This window comes from Artemia franciscana, unplaced genomic scaffold (genome assembly GCF_032884065.1).
Source record: "Artemia franciscana unplaced genomic scaffold, ASM3288406v1 Scaffold_1064, whole genome shotgun sequence".
NCBI classification, from domain to species: Eukaryota; Metazoa; Arthropoda; class Branchiopoda; order Anostraca; family Artemiidae; genus Artemia; species Artemia franciscana.
This window is the reverse complement of record NW_027062732.1, coordinates 99,089-117,989: the sequence shown is the minus strand read 5'-3', so window position 1 is coordinate 117,989 and position 18,901 is coordinate 99,089. Positions and strand designations below refer to the sequence as shown.

Below are 18,901 nucleotides of genomic sequence, written 5' to 3'. Positions count from 1 at the left end.
GACGCTGTAATGTTAGTGGTGCTAGGGAATTTTCACCATGTTAAATTACCTAAGAACTAACTCTAATGAATTTCCCAGTCTCTTTGGTATAATATGTTACGCCCCACGCTTTTTTTTAAACTTAAAGGAATCTATGCATTTTGTTTTAATCAGATTACGGAAGTTGGAGACTTCAAAATTAATGTCATTGTTTCCCTTGAGAGCCAGCCAGTTTTCATTAGTAATCCATTCGAAAAGGGCATCATTGGAAATAGAGTGATAAGAGAACTCAGATATTTGACATTCATTTACGACCAGGATATCATCCCAAACCTTTTCCAGATAGATAGTTCCTCAAGAACATAATAGTACCCCCCCCCCTGAAGCTCAACCAGAAACCTGTTAATAGCAGGGTAAAGAACAATGTTTTCTCCAACTATGTGGTTAGCCCAATAAGCTGAGCCCTCATCATCAGTAACCAGTATCTACAGGATTCATCCTTATTGCTTGCAAGAGTGATTTAAGGCAATCAAGTTAGTATTTAATATGGCAAATTAGTTATTTGCCCTGAGGGCAAGAGTTAATATGTAGCTTGCCAAGCTAACTCTATTCCCCCAAAGTTATCTGATGAAAATTTTCAGATGGTTATTTTATTCAGCATAGTTAAAAGATCCGATAGCTATGCCTGGTATATATGCATTGTAGCGACCCCACTCAAGTTCTTGATCTGAGCAGAACTGATTTATCTGACCATAAATGAAATTTATTAAGTTTGCCATATGTAGTGATAGAGAATAATGTCTGACCATAGATGTTAAAATGAAGATTTGGGATTTGCCAAGGCCTGAAGAAGAGGGAATTAGACTTTTCCAGGATAAACGGGTGTTGCCCAAAACAATACAGTGTGTCCATGGAAACAGCATGACTGTGTTTTTTTTCAACAAAAAGCATTTTTGGAAGTGAACCACTTTGGAAGTGAGCCATGTAGGAAAAGTCGTTTGTGCGTCAACACGTGGTTTGCTGACAGTAAAATTTTATTACTTTTGTTAATTTTCTTCTGTAGTTTCCATAATTGCGTTAAAAAAGTATTATGTTTTCATCCTGTTTTGGTATATTTCACCGAACTTCACTTCTTGAATGGGGTCGCTATAATACAGAAGTACCCAAGTCTTTAGGGACAAAATGAACCCCCCCCCCTGGTGTCCCTGGGAAAAGGGCTGTAAATTCAGAAATTTGCCCATTGTTTACGTATGGTATTTGTTATTTGGAAATTAGTACATTTTATGATGGGGGTGGGATGATTAGAGTTGGTTTCCAAACGGAGAATTTTCAGTGGAGAGAGAAATTGACAGGGGATTAACTTTTCAGGCGAAAATTTACATTGGGGGAATTTGACAAAATTCCTGTACGAAATTATTTTTTATTGTCTTACTTTCTTTTTACGAACTCAATTTTGCATGTAGAGATGGCATGGGAATCACCTGGGGTATTTTCAGCGTGTTTCGATTTATTGAAAAATATTTCTATGGAGGAGGATTTCCGAAGTGATCGAGAAAACTGTTATAAATTAACGTATATTTCAAAAGAAAGTAAGTTCAGGTGAATTTTTCTCGTTGAAACGTCCACAAGAAATTTTTGGCGAGGATGGAACTGTCTCGAGGGAATTTTGCAGAGAGGTGGGGATGTATTTTACCACGGAAAAATTTTCCCTAAGAAAGAGGGGAATTTTTCATGAAGAGTGACCCAGATTTACTGGCCTTATTTCAAAAATGATCAATAAATAAATAACAAAGATCAAGTTTTTTTAATAGGAAAGAAGGAGCAACATTAAAACTCAAATTGAACAGAAATTGCTCCCTATATGAATGGATTGCCTCCCTTCTCAATACCTTGCTGTTTACGCTAAAGTTTGACTGTTGTCCCAATTTATTTTAGGAACAGATACTGAAACACAAGAGCTGTTTAATTAGAATAGGAAATTTTTTTAAATTTACTAAAACTTTAGCGTAAAAAGCAATGTATTGAGGAAAGGGGCGACCTCTTATAATTCTGAATAATTTCTGTTCGTTTTGAGTTTTAATGTTGATCCTTACTTTCAGTATTTTTTTTTTTATTCAGTTTCTTATGACGAGTATCCAGGGTAAACCCAAGAAAAATTTACTTTCAAATTTAATTGCCAACGATAAAATCTCTTAGAAGCGTTATTAACCAAAATGGTGGAGGGATATCACGAATTATGGCAATTAGTGAGCCATTTCTAGGAAAGCCGAAGGGTAAATAAAACTGCATGCTTTGCTTCAAAGAAAATGTATTCCAGCATTAGTTTTTATATACTGCATGTATAAAAAAAAAGAACTAAAAACTCGTGAATTTGTGCTTATATATGTTTTTACTGTGTATTGTGTTGATGTACCTTGTGGTCTTTATCATCAACTTTCTATTTAGGCTAGGTTAAGACCCTGGTAAGGTTTACTTCAAAATTACCGACAAATTTCTTTTTAATTTATTTGTTTATATATCCATAGTATCCGGCACCCCTCCCCCCACATAGTTTCCAAGCATACTCTAAATCTTACGAAGAGTACCCTGGCTGAACCCAAAGAAAAAATAATAATAATGGGTTACCATTCAAACAGCGTCTATTTAAAGAGGAACCACATTTATTTTTTATCAAGTTCAGATGCGGATTAAGTATTGCGACATCGACCTAAAATTTTTGTTGTTTACTTTTGCAAAGGTGATATCCTTAGTGTGGCGGTTGAAAAATCAACCGCCACAAAAAAATTTATTGTTCTAATATGCTTTACTTGTGAGACGGCCTTTTAGCCTTTATGTGAGAGCAAGTGAGTTCTCTTATCTATAGTATTTTTTGTTCTCTTTGGCAATTTTCAGCGCTAATACTAGGTTCAGACGCATAAAATTTTCCTTGAAGGTTGGAAGAAAATCCTTAAAAGGTGAAATTAAATGTGTTCAGACGTAAAGAGATCTTTTTGTTGAAATTCTATTGCGAATCCTGATAACGGCTCTGGTGCTTTTAGGTAAATTAATGGTAGTTCGTTTGAGGGTCATTTTTGAGTAAAATTAAATGATGCATAATAATGAAAGGCTTAAGGGGGTTTTGATGATATAGTATGTATTTTATTAAAAAGGTAATAACCAAAACTGTATTTTTCCCGTATTCATAATGTCTATTTCTTCTAATGTTTTATGTATGTATATTTCAGGTCTATTTCCATTAATTTGCTAATTTTCTTATAGCCTATTAATTTGCTAATTTCTGCTTCCACTAATTTTCCAATAACAACTCATGGCAGCAACAAACTACCTGAGACCAGCACTGCTGTATACGCTCCTCCTACATCCCAATTTACTCAAAGCTTAACTCTTTACACCGCTTCTGATTTTCTATTTTTATTAAATTCTTCTATATTTCAGCGGTTATATCTTAAAAAGATACTTCTGCGAAAATTATAGATGACATCAAGCACATTACTTAGTTGAAAATCTCTAAATATTCAATCTCGGGAACCATGAAAGAATAAAAACCTTTGCCATATTTCAGACAGAAAAAATTAAAGACACATAGATACTCATTTAATAGCTCAAATCCTGGCACATTTGGTTAACAAAGTAAATAAAAGACACCCCCCCCCCACAACTCGTATTTTCCCAAAATACATTTGATAGAAATTTTGAGATGTCCATTTGTTCTCTTAGAAACTTCAAAAAAGGTTCATTCGATTGAAAATTGAAAGGAGGGCAACTAACCCCCCTCTCACGCCCACCATTTCCCCAATCACATCCAATCAAAATTCTGAGATAGCCATTTTGTTTAACATAATTGAAAGCTCCGGATATTATGTCTGAGGATTATATCCCTCTCAAACCCTTCAAGGCAAGAGTTGTAAGTCATATGCCCTGGGGGTATATAATGTATATGTATAGACACTTCAGAGGGGGGATTATTGGACTAGTAATTTGATGTTCTAGTAGCCTGTATAAAATTCAGAGTGATTGGAGGGTGAACACCCCCCCCACACCTCGTATTTTCCCGAAATGCATCTGATAGAAATTTTGAGATGGCCATTTGTTGTCGTAGGAACTTCGAAAAGATTTTATTCAATAAGAAATTAAAAGGGCTAGTGCCCTTTTCAATATTTGAAAGTGATTGGAGGGCAACTAACCCTTTCTCTCATGCCCACCATTTCCCCTAACACATCTAATCCAAATTTTGAGATAGTTATTTTGTTCAACGTAATTGAAAGGTCCAGAATTGTGTTTTTAACGAAGACAAACCCCCCACAGCCCTCAGGGCAAGGGTTATAAGCAGTGCCCTGGGGGCATATAAGGTTTATACAGAAAGGGTGTTCTAGCGTCCTTTTTAAGATTGAGAGTGATCGATCGGAATTGTATTTTCAAAGGTTAATGACGATGTCAGTTAACTTGAAAAGTGAAACGAACGCGGCTTTAATGTACTGTTTCATTTTCATCAATTAAAATAGCAACATTTAATTTAGAACGAACTATGGTGGGAGGGGGCAGAACTAATCTGTTTTAATCATATTTTGTAAGTTGAATGTTTGTATATTCTTGTAATTTAGAGTTTAGATATCTTGTAAGGGAAAGGTGGGGAAATCATTAGGTGTCTAATTTAATTGGTAATAAATAGACAACAGTGGTGTCAGTATAGCCAAATGATATTAAAACTTAGTTGGATGTTAGTATATAAGTACTCCTGCTCAAAAAGAACATTACACTATATTGGAAACACCCTTATTATTGTAAAATTATTAATTTATTCATTCTTTGATGTCCAGTAGGCTAGTTTATCAAATGAATAGGCCAATAAGTCAGAATGTTAGTGTTTTTCTCTGATTAGGCCCAACTGTAAACTAGGAGCAAGAGTAGGAAGCTTAACATTATAAAATTTTTTGTTTTATGCTACTCATTGAATGGTAAAATTCTAGTTTAGCTTCTTTTTGCTAGGCTATCTTGGAAAGGGGTTATGTTTGGGAAATAAAATTTTCAGTTATCCATTCAGGGCCAAGAACATACTCCAGGAAGGTATTGTTATGCTTCCGTGTTAATCCTCTTCTTATTTAGGCTACAAGTCTTACAAATTTGATTACTTGACTGATCTTCAGCAAAATGTTTCATAGTCTTCTTTGTTGATTTGTTTTCTTCACTGGCTGTTTTTATCCTCATTTCTCTTGTCTTAACAATTTTCGTTTTTATCATAACCAGCCAGCATGGTCTCAGGAATTATTTATGATAAAGCTATGCCCAGTTGACCACCTACTTTGAAAAAAAAGAGGTTTTGTAATTTATTTTAATAAGGAAATTCTGGCTTCTAAAATAGAGTTACCTGTACTTGCTGTACTTGGGAGGGGGGGGGGGTACAAAATTAAATTAAAGAATACATCAAAAAATTTATTTATATCAGTGATTCTCAAAGTGGGTACTGCTGCCCAGTGGGGTTGCTGGAGGAAACCAGAAGTGTGGTAATAGGCACAGATGCATTTTGGGTGTAATGATAATATTTAGAGGGTAGTGACAGTTTAAAAGAAAAGAGAAAATAGGCCTAATTAGGAAATTGGTAACACTTATGACATGTTTACAGATAAAATTAAAAATTTAAGTTAAGATTTATAAATTTTGATAATTTGTTAACATGGTTTTGGTGTTATTTTTTCATCACTTAATTTATTTTAACTTATTTCAACTTAACAAATTTACAAATTGATTTATATTTGATAGAAAGATTTTTCCCCAAAACATTTGATGATTTATATTGTAAAATTATAATAATTATAAAAATTAGTCTTTTACTTGTTAATTCCTCTTCTCACAGATACAATAATATTTATATCCCTTATTAATTGCTATTAAAATAAATATAAAATCCAGGTGGCACCAAGTAATTTTTTGTAACAGAATATTGTAAATATAAATATACATACAGTAGGCAAACTGTTACATTTAGATTTACACTAATCTTTGGGATTTATCATTTTGAAGTCATATTCCTTGCCATATCACAATGCAGGAGTGCCAATCCATGGAAACATGGGGGGGGGGGGTAAGGATTTACTGGCACTTGATCTGTTATCCAGCACTTGAGAATTTGGATATATAAGACCAGGCAATAACCAGTTTTGTGCTGTTTGTATGCAGAGACAGTTAGCTTCAGTTCAGTCAAAAATTATATTGTAGTTATATTTTAATAAATATTTAGTTGGTATTTTGTTAGGCTTTGTTACATTTTGCATACAAAATTACTTTGGTAATCAGAATGCGTAGTGCCCTTTGTAAGAGTCAAAGTGATCAAAGGGTAGCTACCCTCCCCCCCCCCCACACACACAATGTCCTCCAATCCCATCATTTCCCTAAACATGACTAATCAAAATTTTGATATATAATTTTTTTCATTGTAGTTAAGGGGTCTAAAAATTAAGGCTGTTAGGAAGACCCCCCCCCCCCCTCCACTGGTCTCAGGGCAAGTGTTTTAAGTTATGCCCTTGGGGCATATACAATTTTTGTAAAAATGCTAGTTGTATATGCTTTGGGTTTGTAATCAGAAGTTCTATTGCCCCTTTTAAGAGTTAAAGTGATCAGAGTTCAGCTACTCCCCCCCCCTAACACACCCATTTCATGTTTTCCAAGATGCATCCAATAGAAACTTGAGATTGTCCTTTTATTCAAAATAGTCCAAAAATCATATAACAAGACTTTGAGGGTTGATACAAACTACCAGAGCCTGGAGCAAGGGTTGTAAGTTCTGTCACTAGGGCATCTAAGACTTACGGAAGGAATGACTGTATAAACTTTAGAAGTGGCTCATTTGGTTGAAATGGGAAGTTCTAGTTCTTTAAGAGTCAAAAGTAATGGAAGTCAACTAGCCCCCTCCCCTAATCTACTCCTCTTTTTACCAAACATGTTGGATTGAAATTATGCAATCATTATTTTATTTAAAATAGTTCAAAGAACAGATAACAATTGCTCCAGGTTTAACACAACACCACAGAGATCTGGAGCAAGGGTTTTGTGCTATGCCCTGGGGTATATAAGGTTTTTATGGCACTTGGTATTTACCAAGTGACAAATAGCAATCCCAAATTCTGTTGGTCTGTCCTGGTTTTGCTAATTTGGGTGCTTCTAGGTAAGCTAGGATGATGAAATTTGGCAGGTGTATCAGGGACCAAACCAGATTAAATTATAAAGTCCTTTCCTCAATTTGACCTTCTGGGGGGGGGGGGGGTTAGGGGACGGTTAATTTGGAAAAATTAAAAAATTAGGTATTTTTAACTTATGAACAGGTGATAGGATGTTAATGAAATTTGATATAGAAGAATATCATGTCTCAGAGCTCTTGTTTTAAATCCTGACTGGATCCAGTGCCATTGAGAGGAGTTGGAGGGGGAAACCTGAAATCTTGGAAAATGCTTAGAGTGGGGGGATTGGGATGAAACTTGGTGGAAAAATAAGCACAAATCCTAGATACGCTATTGACGTAACCGTAACGGATCCGCTCTCTTTGGAAGAATTAGGGGGGGGGGGTTAATTTGAAAAAATGAGATATTTTAACTTACAAAGGAGTGATTGGATCTTAATGAAATTTGATATTTAGAAGGACCTCCTAACTCAGACCTTTTTATTTTAAATCCCAACTGGGTCTTGTCAATGGGAGGAGTTGGGTAGGTGGGGGGGAATCTTGGAAAACACTTAGAGTGGAGAAATTGGGAAGAAACTTTTGTGGGAATAATAAGCATGTGTCCTAGACACATCATTGACATAACCGGACCGGATTGGCATTCTTTGGGAGAGTTTGGGAGGGGGCACCTAAATCTTTGAATTACCTAAAGGTAATTCAGAAAAAAAGAAGTATTTTCAAATTACAAATGAGTGATTGGATCTTAATGATATTTAATATTAAGAAATACCTTGTGTCTAAGAGCTCTTATTTTAAATCCTGACCGAATTTGGTGACGTTGGGGGGAATTGGAGGGGCGGAAAAGGGTTTAGAGTGTAAAGATTGGGATGAATCTTGGTGGGAAACATAAGCACATGTCCTAGATACGTTCTTGACATAACTGGGCCAGAGCCGCTTGCTTTGGGGGAGTTGGAAGGGATTTACTAGTTTGGGCACTTCAAGATAACCTAGGACAATGAAAGTTGACAGGCATATCAGAGACCAGACTACATTATAAATATTCTCTTCCTTGATTCGACCATCAGGAGGGAAGGGCAGGAGCAAGTGAACAAGATAGTTGAGAAGAATTTCTTTGTCAATAAAACAAATAATTGTTCTTCTTAAGTATGGCTTGTGTTCTTGAGGTATGATCTTGCTTAGGGTACAAGAGTTCTCAGGTTTGAATTTCAGACTCCCCCAGTTTTTACAACTAGACACGTGATCAATATAGCAATTGCCAAAAGTTGGCAGGCATATCAAAAACCCCACCAGATTAAATTAGAAATAGTCACTTCCCCGATTTGACCATCTGGAGGGAGTGGAATGACAGCTAATTTAGAAAAATTAGAAAATGAGATATTTTTAACTCACAAACAGGTTATCAGATCTTAATGAAAATTGATATTTAGAAATATCTCGTGTCTCAGAGCTCTTAATTTAAAACGCAACCGGATCCAGTGACATTGGGGGAGTTGGAGGGGGGAACCGGATATCTAAAACTTGCAACTATACAACATTCTTTGCTGTCCCATTGTCTGTGCATATAAATAGATTGTCAGGTTTACCGACTCTTGAACATGCAACATATAATGGCCCATGGGAAAACAATCCGTATTCAGATCTATACCTCATGATTCTAATGATTGTGCTTGAGCTTTGTTGATGGTGATTGCTAATCGACCATTCCCTGTGTCGCTGTCGTCATTTATATATCCCCCTGTTTCCCCCGGTGTCCCCTTTGTAGTTGTGTCCCTGTGTCTCGGTCGTCATTTATATTCCCTGTGTCCCGGTCGTCATTTGTGTCCCGGTGTCCCAGTCTGTGATTTTTTTGAGTGTCCCGGGCGTCATTTATATTCCTTGTGTCCCAGTCCTCATTTATATCCCCCTGTGCCCCCCGGCGTCCCCGTTGTAGTTGTGTCCCTGTGTCCTGGTCGTCATTTATATTCCATGTGTCCCGGTCGTCATTTGTATCCCAGTGTCCCGGTCTGTATATACATTCGTTTTTTTAGTTTTGTTTTTCTCCTTTATTTTTCATTTTTTTTCCTTTTTTATTTTTTTTCTTTTTTAGTTTTTTTAGTTTTTTAGCTTTTTTAGTTTTTTTTTAGTTTTTTTATTAGTTTTTAGGTTTTTTTTCTTTTTAGTTTTTTTGTAGTTTTTACTTTTTTTTTAGTTTTTTTAGTTTTTTTTTTTACTTATGTCCTGGTCGTCATTTATACTCCCTGTGTCCCGGTCGTCATTTGTGTCCCGGTGCTTTGTTGATGGTGATTGCTAATCGAACATTCCTTTTGTCCCGGTCGCTTTCTCTTTGAGTGTCGTCATTTATATTCCCTATGTGCCGGTGTCCCGGTCGTCATTTGTGTCCTGATGTCCCGGTCTGTAATTTCGTCTGTTGAAAACATGACGTCAGTCGACACACAAACATGACGTCACCCGACAGACAGGCCCACACACACACAGACAATTTATTTTTATATATATAGAAGATATAAGATATATATATATATATATATATATATATATATATATATATATATATATATATATATATATATATATATATTATATATATATATATATATATAAATATATAAATATATATACTAGCTGTTGGGGTGGCGCTTTGTGCCACCCAAACACCTAGTTGGTACGGGCGATTCGCAACCCGCCAAGACCCCCCCCCCCCCCCCCCTGCGCGCATAAGTCGTTTCGTGCCATTGTAGTTGTGTCCTTGTGTCCCACCTGTGAATATATATATATATATATATATATATATATATATATATATATATATATATATATATATATATATACTAGCTGTTGGGGTGGCGCTTTGCGCCACCCCAACACCTAGTTGGTGGGGGCGCTTCGCGCCCCCCCAAGCCCCCCCGCGCGCGTAAGTCGTTACGCGCCATATTAGTTACGCGCCATTGTAGTTGTGTCCCTATGTCCCACCTGTGAATATAGATAGATATATATATATATAGATATATATATATATATATATATATATATATATATATATATATATATATATATATATATATATATATATATATATATATATATATATATATATATATATATATATATATATATATATATATATATATATATATATATATATATATATATATATATATATATATATATATATATATATATATATATATATATATATATATATATATATATATATATATATATAATATATATATATATATATATATATATATATATATATATATATATATATATATATATATATATATATATATATATATATATATATATGTTTTTAACTACGTAAAACTTTCGAATATACAACATTCTTTGTCTGTGCATATAAATAGATTGTCAGGTTTACCGACTCTTGAACATGCAACATATAATGGTCCATGGGAAAACAATCCGTATTCAGATCTATACCTCATGATTCTAATGATTGCCCTTGAGCTTTGTTGATGGTGATTGCTAATCGACCATTCCCTGAGTCACCATCTTCATTTATATATCCCCCTGTGCACCCCGGCGTCCCCTTTGTAGTTTTGTCCCTGTGTCCCGGTCGTCATTTATATTCCCTGTGTCCCGGTCGTCATTTGTGTCCCGGTGTCCCAGTCTGTGATTTTTCTTTGAATGTCCCGGGCGTCATTTATATTCCTCGTGTCCCGGTGTCCCGGTCGTCATTTATATCCCCCTGTGCCCCCCGGCTTCCCCGTTGTAGTTGTGTCATTTATATTCCCTGTGTCCCGGTCGTCATCCCGGTATACATTCGTTTTTGAATTGGTATATGATGAAATAAATTTTTAATTTTTTCCCTTTTTTTCCTTTTAGTTTTTTTTTTATTGGTTTTGACCTTTTTTTTAGGTTTTTTAGTTTTTATCTTTTTTCTTTTTAGTTTTTTTTTGAAGTTTTTATCTTTTTAGTTTTTTTATTTTTATTTATATTTTTTAGTTTTCTTTTTCTCCTTTATTTTTCAGTTTTTTTCCTTTTTTTTAGTTTTTTTTTCTTTTTTAGTTCTTTTAGTTTTTACCTTTTTTAGTTTTTTTTAGTTTTTTAGATGAAAATTTTTTTTAGTTTTTTCCTTTTTTTTCTTTTTAGTTTTTTATTGGTTTTTACCTTTTTTTTTAGCTTTTTTTGTTTTTTTTCGTTTTTTCTCTTCTATTTTTCAGTTTTTTCCTTTTTTTTAGTTTTTTTTAGTTTTTAGTTTTTTTAGTTTTTTACCTTTTTTTAGTTTTTTTAGTTTTTTAGCTTTTTTATTTTTTTTATTAGTTTTTAGTTTTTTTTGTAGTTTTTTTGAAGTTTTCATCTTTTTAGTTTTTTTATTTTTATTTATATTTTTTTAGTTTTCTTTTTCTCCTTTATTTTTCAGTTTTTTTCCTTTTTTTAGTTTTTTTTTTCTTTTTTAGTTCTTTTAGTTTTTACCTTTTTTAGTTTTTTTTAGTTTTTTAGATGAAAATTTTTTTTAGTTTTTTTCCTTTTTTAATTTTTAGTTTTTTATTGGTTCTCTTCTATTTTTCAGTTTTTTCCTTTGTTTAGTTTTTTTTAGTTTTTAGTTTTTTAGTTTTTTACCTTTTTTTAGTTTTTTTAGTTTTTTTAGTTTTTTTAGCTTTTTTATTTTTTTTTTAGTTTTTAGTTTTGTTTGTAGTTTTTGCCTTTTTTTAGTTTTTTCAGTTTTTTTTTTAGTTTTTAGTTTTTTACCTTTTTTAGCCTAACACCTGATCCACAGATCCACAGACAACTTATTTTTATATATATAGAAGATATATATATATATAGCTGTTGGGGTGGAGCTTTGCGCCACCCCAACACCTAGTTGGTGGGGCGCTTCGCGCCCCCCCCCCCAAGCCCCCCGCGCGCGTAAGTCGTTACGCGCCATATTAGTTACGCGCCATTGTAGTTGTGTCCCTGTGTCCCACCTGTGAATATAGATAGATTTATATATGTGTTTCAAACTACGTAAAAATTGCGAATATACAACATTCTTGGCTTTCCCATTGTCTGTCCATATACAAAGCCGTATGTACTAATAATGACGTCATATGCAAACGCTCTTTTTACAAACAAACAAACATGCATACACACAACTCGTTTTTATATAGATAGATAGATACAATACAAATTAACTACGTAAAACTTGTGAATATACAACAGTCTTCGCTGTCCCATTGTCTGTGCGTATAAATAGATTGTCAGGTTTACCGACCCTCAAAGATGCAACATACAATTGTACATTGGTAAAGCAATCTGTATTAAGATCTATACCGCATTTTTCTAGTGATTGCCCTTGAGCTTTGTTGATGGTGGTTGCAAATGCTAATCGAATTGGGAATTGCAATCTTTTAAATTGAAAAAGCAGATCCGTTGGAATCATGGGAATGCGAGGAATAAGAACAGCCTCACCCTCATAAGGCCCTGTCAAGATTGTGGCCTCTATTAGGTTTTCCATTGTTTTTTTTACGGCAAGTCGCGTGCCATTGCAAAGCTTTGGTGGGTTGGTATTTCTTAAAAGTATTATTGGTATGCCTATTTTTAGTTGTAGCACGTGTGGTGGAAACCCTGAAGGATCTATGGAATTTAAAAATTCAGATGGATAATTAACCGCTTCATTTAGTTCCAAAATACAAATTAACTGCGTAAAACTTGCGAATATACAACATTCTTCGCTGTCCAATTGTCGCCGCATATAAATAGATTGTCAGGTTTACCGACCCTCGAACATGCAACGTACAATTGTCCATGGGAAAAACAATCAGTATTAAGATCTATACCACATTTTTCTAATGATTGACCTTGAGCTTTGTTAATGGTGATTGCAAATGCTAATCGAATTGGGAATTGCAATCTTTTAAATTGAAAAAGCAGATCCGTTGGAATCATGGGAATGCGAGGAATAAGAACAGCCTCACCCTCAAAAGGCCCTGTCAAGATTGTGGCCTCTATTAGGTTTTCCATTGTTTTTTTTACGGCAAGTCGAGTGCCATTGCAAAGCTTTGGTGGGTTTATATTTCTTAAAAGTATTATTGGTACGCCTATTTTTAGTTGTAGCACGTGTGGTGGAAACCCTGAAAGATCTATGGAATTTAAAAATTCAGATGGATAATAAACTGCTTCATTTGGTTCCAAAACTGTGTCGACTGACTTGTAAAGGACTGCCTGGTCTCGAATCTTGGTCAAAACAATATTGTTGATTTCGTGGACGTCTATATTTTTGGGTGCGAGAATCGCTCTTTCACTTAGCCATTTATTATTTTTATAATTTTTTAGAATATTCGGAAATACTTTTTCAATCAATTCATTTTTGGACGTCACTAAATTACAGAAATCAGCAGGTAGTTGTATACGTCCTGAAATTGAGTCTACTGGGAGCTTTCCGTTTCCCATTGCCAGCAATTGTTCTGAAAATGTTTGACCAGAGTCATCGTTTTGCAATCGGACACGCATATTTGTAGTTAATTTTAATGTTTTTACGTGTGCCCATAAATTAGAATTTTTCAGGCAAGCATTCATTTCGTCAGCAGGAGTTGATCTAGGTATTATAGGTAATGTTTGCCTGAAATCTCCCGCAAGCAATATTAATGTGCTGCCAAAGGGTTTCGACTTCCCTCGCAAATCTTTCAAGCATTGATCCAGAGCCTCGAGCGATTTTTTGTGTGCCATTGTGCACTCATCCCAAATAATAAGTTTGCATTGCTGCAATACTTTACCCATCCCAGATGATTTGGAAATATTGCACGTGGGAGTTTCTGTAGAATGCAAGTTCAGAGGCAATTTCAAAGCGGAATGAGCAGTTCTTCCACCAGGAAGCAATGTTGCGGCTATTTCGGACGACGCAATTGCCAACGCTATATCATTTTTTGATCGAATTGATGCCAGAATCAGTTTTATCACAAACGTTTTACCAGTACCTCCTGGCGCATCCAAAAAGAAAATTTCTCCAACGTTGTTATCGACACAATGCATTATCGTATCATAAATGTCTTTTTTTTCTGACGTTAACTTGGAAATGTTATTTTGTACATAAGACAATAGATCACTCGTACTGTAACTTTGTTCACGATCCAATTCTACACATGTATAAACAGCAGCGATACGGTTAGGTGAAGGCATTCCCAAATCCTGAAGAGGTTTGTTTGCCATACGTACGCACAAATCTTCTATAACAACTAAAGTGTAGTTATAAATTTCTGATGTAAAATCAAAAGTCATATCTGACGTCTCTAACTGTTTTCGATGGAGTATATCTTCGGACATTTTTGACTTATATTTTTCCCATAACTCTGTAGGAGCTGATGGAGAGCAAGTTGTTAAAATGATGCCAAACAATGCACGAATTTGACTTGGGGTTGACGTTTCGCACGCGTCATTGATGCAGTTATCCCAGTGTTGGTCATTCTCCAATAAATTCAGAGCTTGGCATGCACTACGGTAAGTGTCATGTATAGTACCATTTACAGTCCTCAAATACTCAAAGGATGTCGGACCGGGTACATTCACCAAAAGCAGGCGTAGAAAGAAGCATTCATGTTGATTGGGGTGAACGGTGTAGTCTTCCTATTGTGGTATCTTTGAAGATGGTAGGTTGGCCGTCGACTGACTTACCCTGTTTTCGACGTTCAAATACTTTATTTTTAGTATTCCACGTGTAATACGAAGGCACTTCAGTATACAGCAGTTTTTTGCAAAAGAATCATTTTTGCAAAGCGAAAAAAAAGCTGTTAATGTTGTATCCGGTGGATTCAGGACTCTTTGTTGCACGTTGGTTTCTGTGAAATAAACACATTGACCATTCTGTAAATGTATCGCTAAGTGAACAACAGCTGGACTACGTTCATGTATCGGAAATGAAAGAATTCGCCAAACAGCTTCATTACTGCTTATGTATCTTCCAGCCTGATATTGTACGATTTCATCGAAATCTTTGATTTCGGGCTGCAAGCCAAAAACTGCCATGTCACTGCCTTTGTTGACGTATTTACATATGTATTTGATTGCCTTTACGGAGTTACAGTATTCAACGTTTATGTGTGCATTAAATGTTTTTGATAATAATGGGGAATATAGAACAACCCACTGGTTATCTACTTCGATGGTGGTACCGTTACGCTTCTTTATTATTGCTGTTTTACCGCCATCTTCAGTAGATCTTCTTCTATATTGTGGGTAACCATCATTGCCAGTAATTGTGTTTGATACTAAAAGTCGAGAAATGCTTTGTGCACCTTCCTTTGGCCATGCATGGTGAATTTTCGTTCAGTGCACCGCAAGGTCCATGTATCATATTTTTTACAATAATATCATGTAACCCCTTATCGACATTTTTATCAGGTATTTCACAAAAATCACATCATCAATTTCGTTCGAAGTAATTTTTTTATGTAGCCAGATTAGTATATGTGCGTGTGGCAAACCTCGTTTTTGCCATTCCACTGAGTACATCCAGCATCGCACTGACCCAAACACTTCAAGTTTTACAATGTAGTTTATCAGTGATTTCAACTTTTGCCGGAAGACACGGGCCGTAATGTCATGCCTATGAACCGCCGATTGTCCTTGAAGTAAAAGCTGCAGTATCTCGTCCCAAGATTGATTACATGTAAATGTAATAAATAAATCTGGACGACCATAGAGACGAACATACGCAATAGCATCTTGAGCATATTCATGCATATGACGGGGACTGCCAGCATATGACGAAGGTAAAATTGTTAATCTTCCAACGTTTGTGGTATTACCGTCATTTATAACTGCATCTCGCAAATGAATGTATTGTTCAGAGCGGAGCTTGGTCTGATTCAGGCGGATATATAGCAAACGTTCTGATTCAATTTTAGCATACATATCAACGACGAATTGGTGAAACAAGTCACGGCATTTTAAAATATAATTTTCTTCATCCTGCCGAATCATTAGTCTATAGGAATAATAATGCATTGCACTGCATTTCTTATTCATTTCTTTGTTAGTGGCTGGATTCATCAATTTAATATTAAAGTGATAGCCGTCGGCTCCATCCCAAAAAATGATAGGATATTGTAGGGCATCGTAGCATCGATGAGTTTCAGCAATTCTTAACAACTGATCGTTTCGCTTATGAAGAATAATATCTCGAGGTAAAAACTGATCACCGACCATAACAATTGCCACTTCGTCGATAGTTGGAGCATTGTATCTACACACATGTTGGCCAGGAGGCGTTTTGTCAGCGGAAATAACAATTTTATGCGTATCAGTAGGCATCAAATCGATGGCTGTTTTGAACAGACGCACTAAATTATCATTTTCGTGGAAAAGATGTTGCAATTGGGAAACGATTGTCCTTTCAACGTTGGGAGAAATTTCGCAACGTGCATTCAATCCAGAATTTCTATCACTGATGAAGTACAATTGTAAAAATTTATGATTCTCGCCTGAGAATGGTAGAAGGGACCCTGCTCTATGATAAATTTGCCCTTTTACTTTGAAAGTAGACATAAATTGATCTGGATTTTCGATTTGGGCTCCAAACGACGTCATTTGGAAACATGAGTTGTATTTTCTGATTTTTGACAAAAAACGCTTAGATTCTGACGTAGTTCCAGTAAGGAAAGTCTTCAATGGCTCTGGTGGTGCAGCCAATAGAGGAAGTTTAACTTTTCCTGAGGCGCAACACATTCCCATTGTTTCACCATTGAATTTCAAGGCCTTGCAATAGGGACAAATTTTAGACATTGTCCCGATTTGAACACATCTACTCAAGCTATAATCATCGACTGGGTTGTACCTGAATGCCAGGCGATAACTTTCAGGTTGCTCTGATTCCTCGGCACGCTTTCTTTTCTTACTTTCTCTATCAGCAGCAAGCCTGATTTCTTGCTGTTCTTGTGATTCCTCGGCACGCTTTCTTTTCTTACTTTCTCTATCAGCAGCAAGCCTGATTTCTTGCTGTTCTTGTAATTCCTCGGCACGCCTTCTTTTTTCACTTTCTCTTTTAGCAGCAAGTCTGCTTCCGCGTTGCTCTGGTAGTTCCTCGGCACGCTTTCTGTTCTTTCTTTCTCTATCAGCCTCAAGCCTGAAACTATAAACTAAAAAAAAACTTAAAAAAAAGGGAAAAACTGAAAAATAGAAGAGAAAAAGAAAACTAATAAAATTAAGAATAAAAATAAAAAAAATAAAAAAGATAAAAACTAAAAAAAAAGTAAAAAGAAAAAACGAAAAAAAACTAAAAAAGCTAAAAAAAAAGGTAAAAACCAATAAAAAACTAAAAAGAAAAAAACTAAAAAAAAATTTCATCTAAAAAACTAAAAAAAACTAAAAAAGGTAAAAACTAAAAGAACTAAAAAAGAAAAAAAAAAAACTAAAAAAAGGAAGAAAACTGAAAAATAAAGGAGAAAAAGAAAACTAAAAAAATATAAATAAAAATAAAAAAACGAAAAAGATAAAAACTTCAAAAAAAACTAAAAAGAAAAAAGAAAAAAACTACAAAACCTAAAAAAAGGTCAAAACCAATAAAAAAAACTAAAGGGGGAACACTGGGACACAAATGACCACCGGGATACTGGGAATATAAATGACGACCGGGACACAGGGAATGTTTAATTAGCAATCACCATCAACAAAGCTCAAGGGCAATCATTAGAATCATGAGGTATAGATCTGAATATGGAGTGTTTTTCCCATGGACAATTATATGTTGCATGTTCAAGAGTCGGTAGACCTGACAATCTAAATAAATGACGACACTCAAAGAGAAAGCGACCGGGACAAAAGGAATGTTCGATTAGCAATCAACAAAGCACCGGGGCACAGGGAGTATAAATGACGACGACCGGGACACAGGGACATAACTACAAAGGGGACGCCGGGGTGCACAGGGGGATATATAAATGACGATGGCGACTCAGGGAATGGTCGGTTAGCAATCACCATCAACAAAGCTCAAGGGCAATCATTAGAATCATGAGGTATAGATCTGAATACGGATTGTTTTCCCATGGACCATTATATGTTGCATGTTCAAGAGTCGGTAAACCTGACAATCTATTTATATGCACAGACAATGGGACAGCAAAGAATGTTGTATATTCGCAAGTTTTACGTAGTTAAAAACATATATATATATATATATATATATATATATATATATATATATATATATATATATATATATATATATATATATATATATATATATCTATATTCACAGGTGGGACATAGGGACACAACAACAATGGCGCGTAACTAATATGGCGCGTAACGACTTACGCGCGCGGGGGGGCTTAGGGGGCGCGAAGCGCCCCCACCAACTAGGTGTTGGGGTGGCGCGAAGCGCCACCCCAACAGCTAGTAGGTAATATAAATGACGACCGGGACACTCAAAGAGAAAGTGACCGGGACACAAGGAATGTTCGATTAGCAATCACCATCAACAAAGCACCGGGACACAAATGACGACCGGGACACAGGGAGTATAAATGACGACCAGGACATAAGTAAAAAAAACTAAAAAATCTAAAACAAAGGTAAAAACTACAAAAAAACTAAAAAGAAAAAAAACTAAAAACTAATAAAAAAAAACTAAAAAAGCTAAAAAACTAAAAAAACTAGAAAAGAAAAAAAAAAGAAAAAAGGGAAAAAAAAATGAAAAATAAAGGAGAAAAACAAAACTAAAAAAAAATAAAAATAAAAAAAACTAAAAAGAAAAAAAACTAAAAAAACTAAAAAAACTAAAAAAAAGTAAAAACCAAAAAAAAAAAA

General features: G+C 35.1%; 1 protein-coding gene across 4 annotated transcripts in view; it reads left to right on the top strand.

Annotated features, from left to right (window-relative positions):
• The first annotated feature begins 4,459 nt into the window (after nucleotides 1–4,459).
• Nucleotides 4,460–18,901, top strand: part of LOC136042304 (myb-like protein X) — a 69,054-nt gene continuing 54,612 nt past the window's right edge. For 3 of the 4 annotated variants that reach the window (XM_065727257.1, XM_065727258.1, XM_065727255.1), the window contains exon 1: nucleotides 4,460–4,546. The gene's annotated coding sequence lies outside the window, so the exon portion shown is untranslated. The remainder of the gene's footprint in view (nucleotides 4,547–18,901) is intronic. The other variant, XM_065727256.1, reaches the window with a different exon arrangement.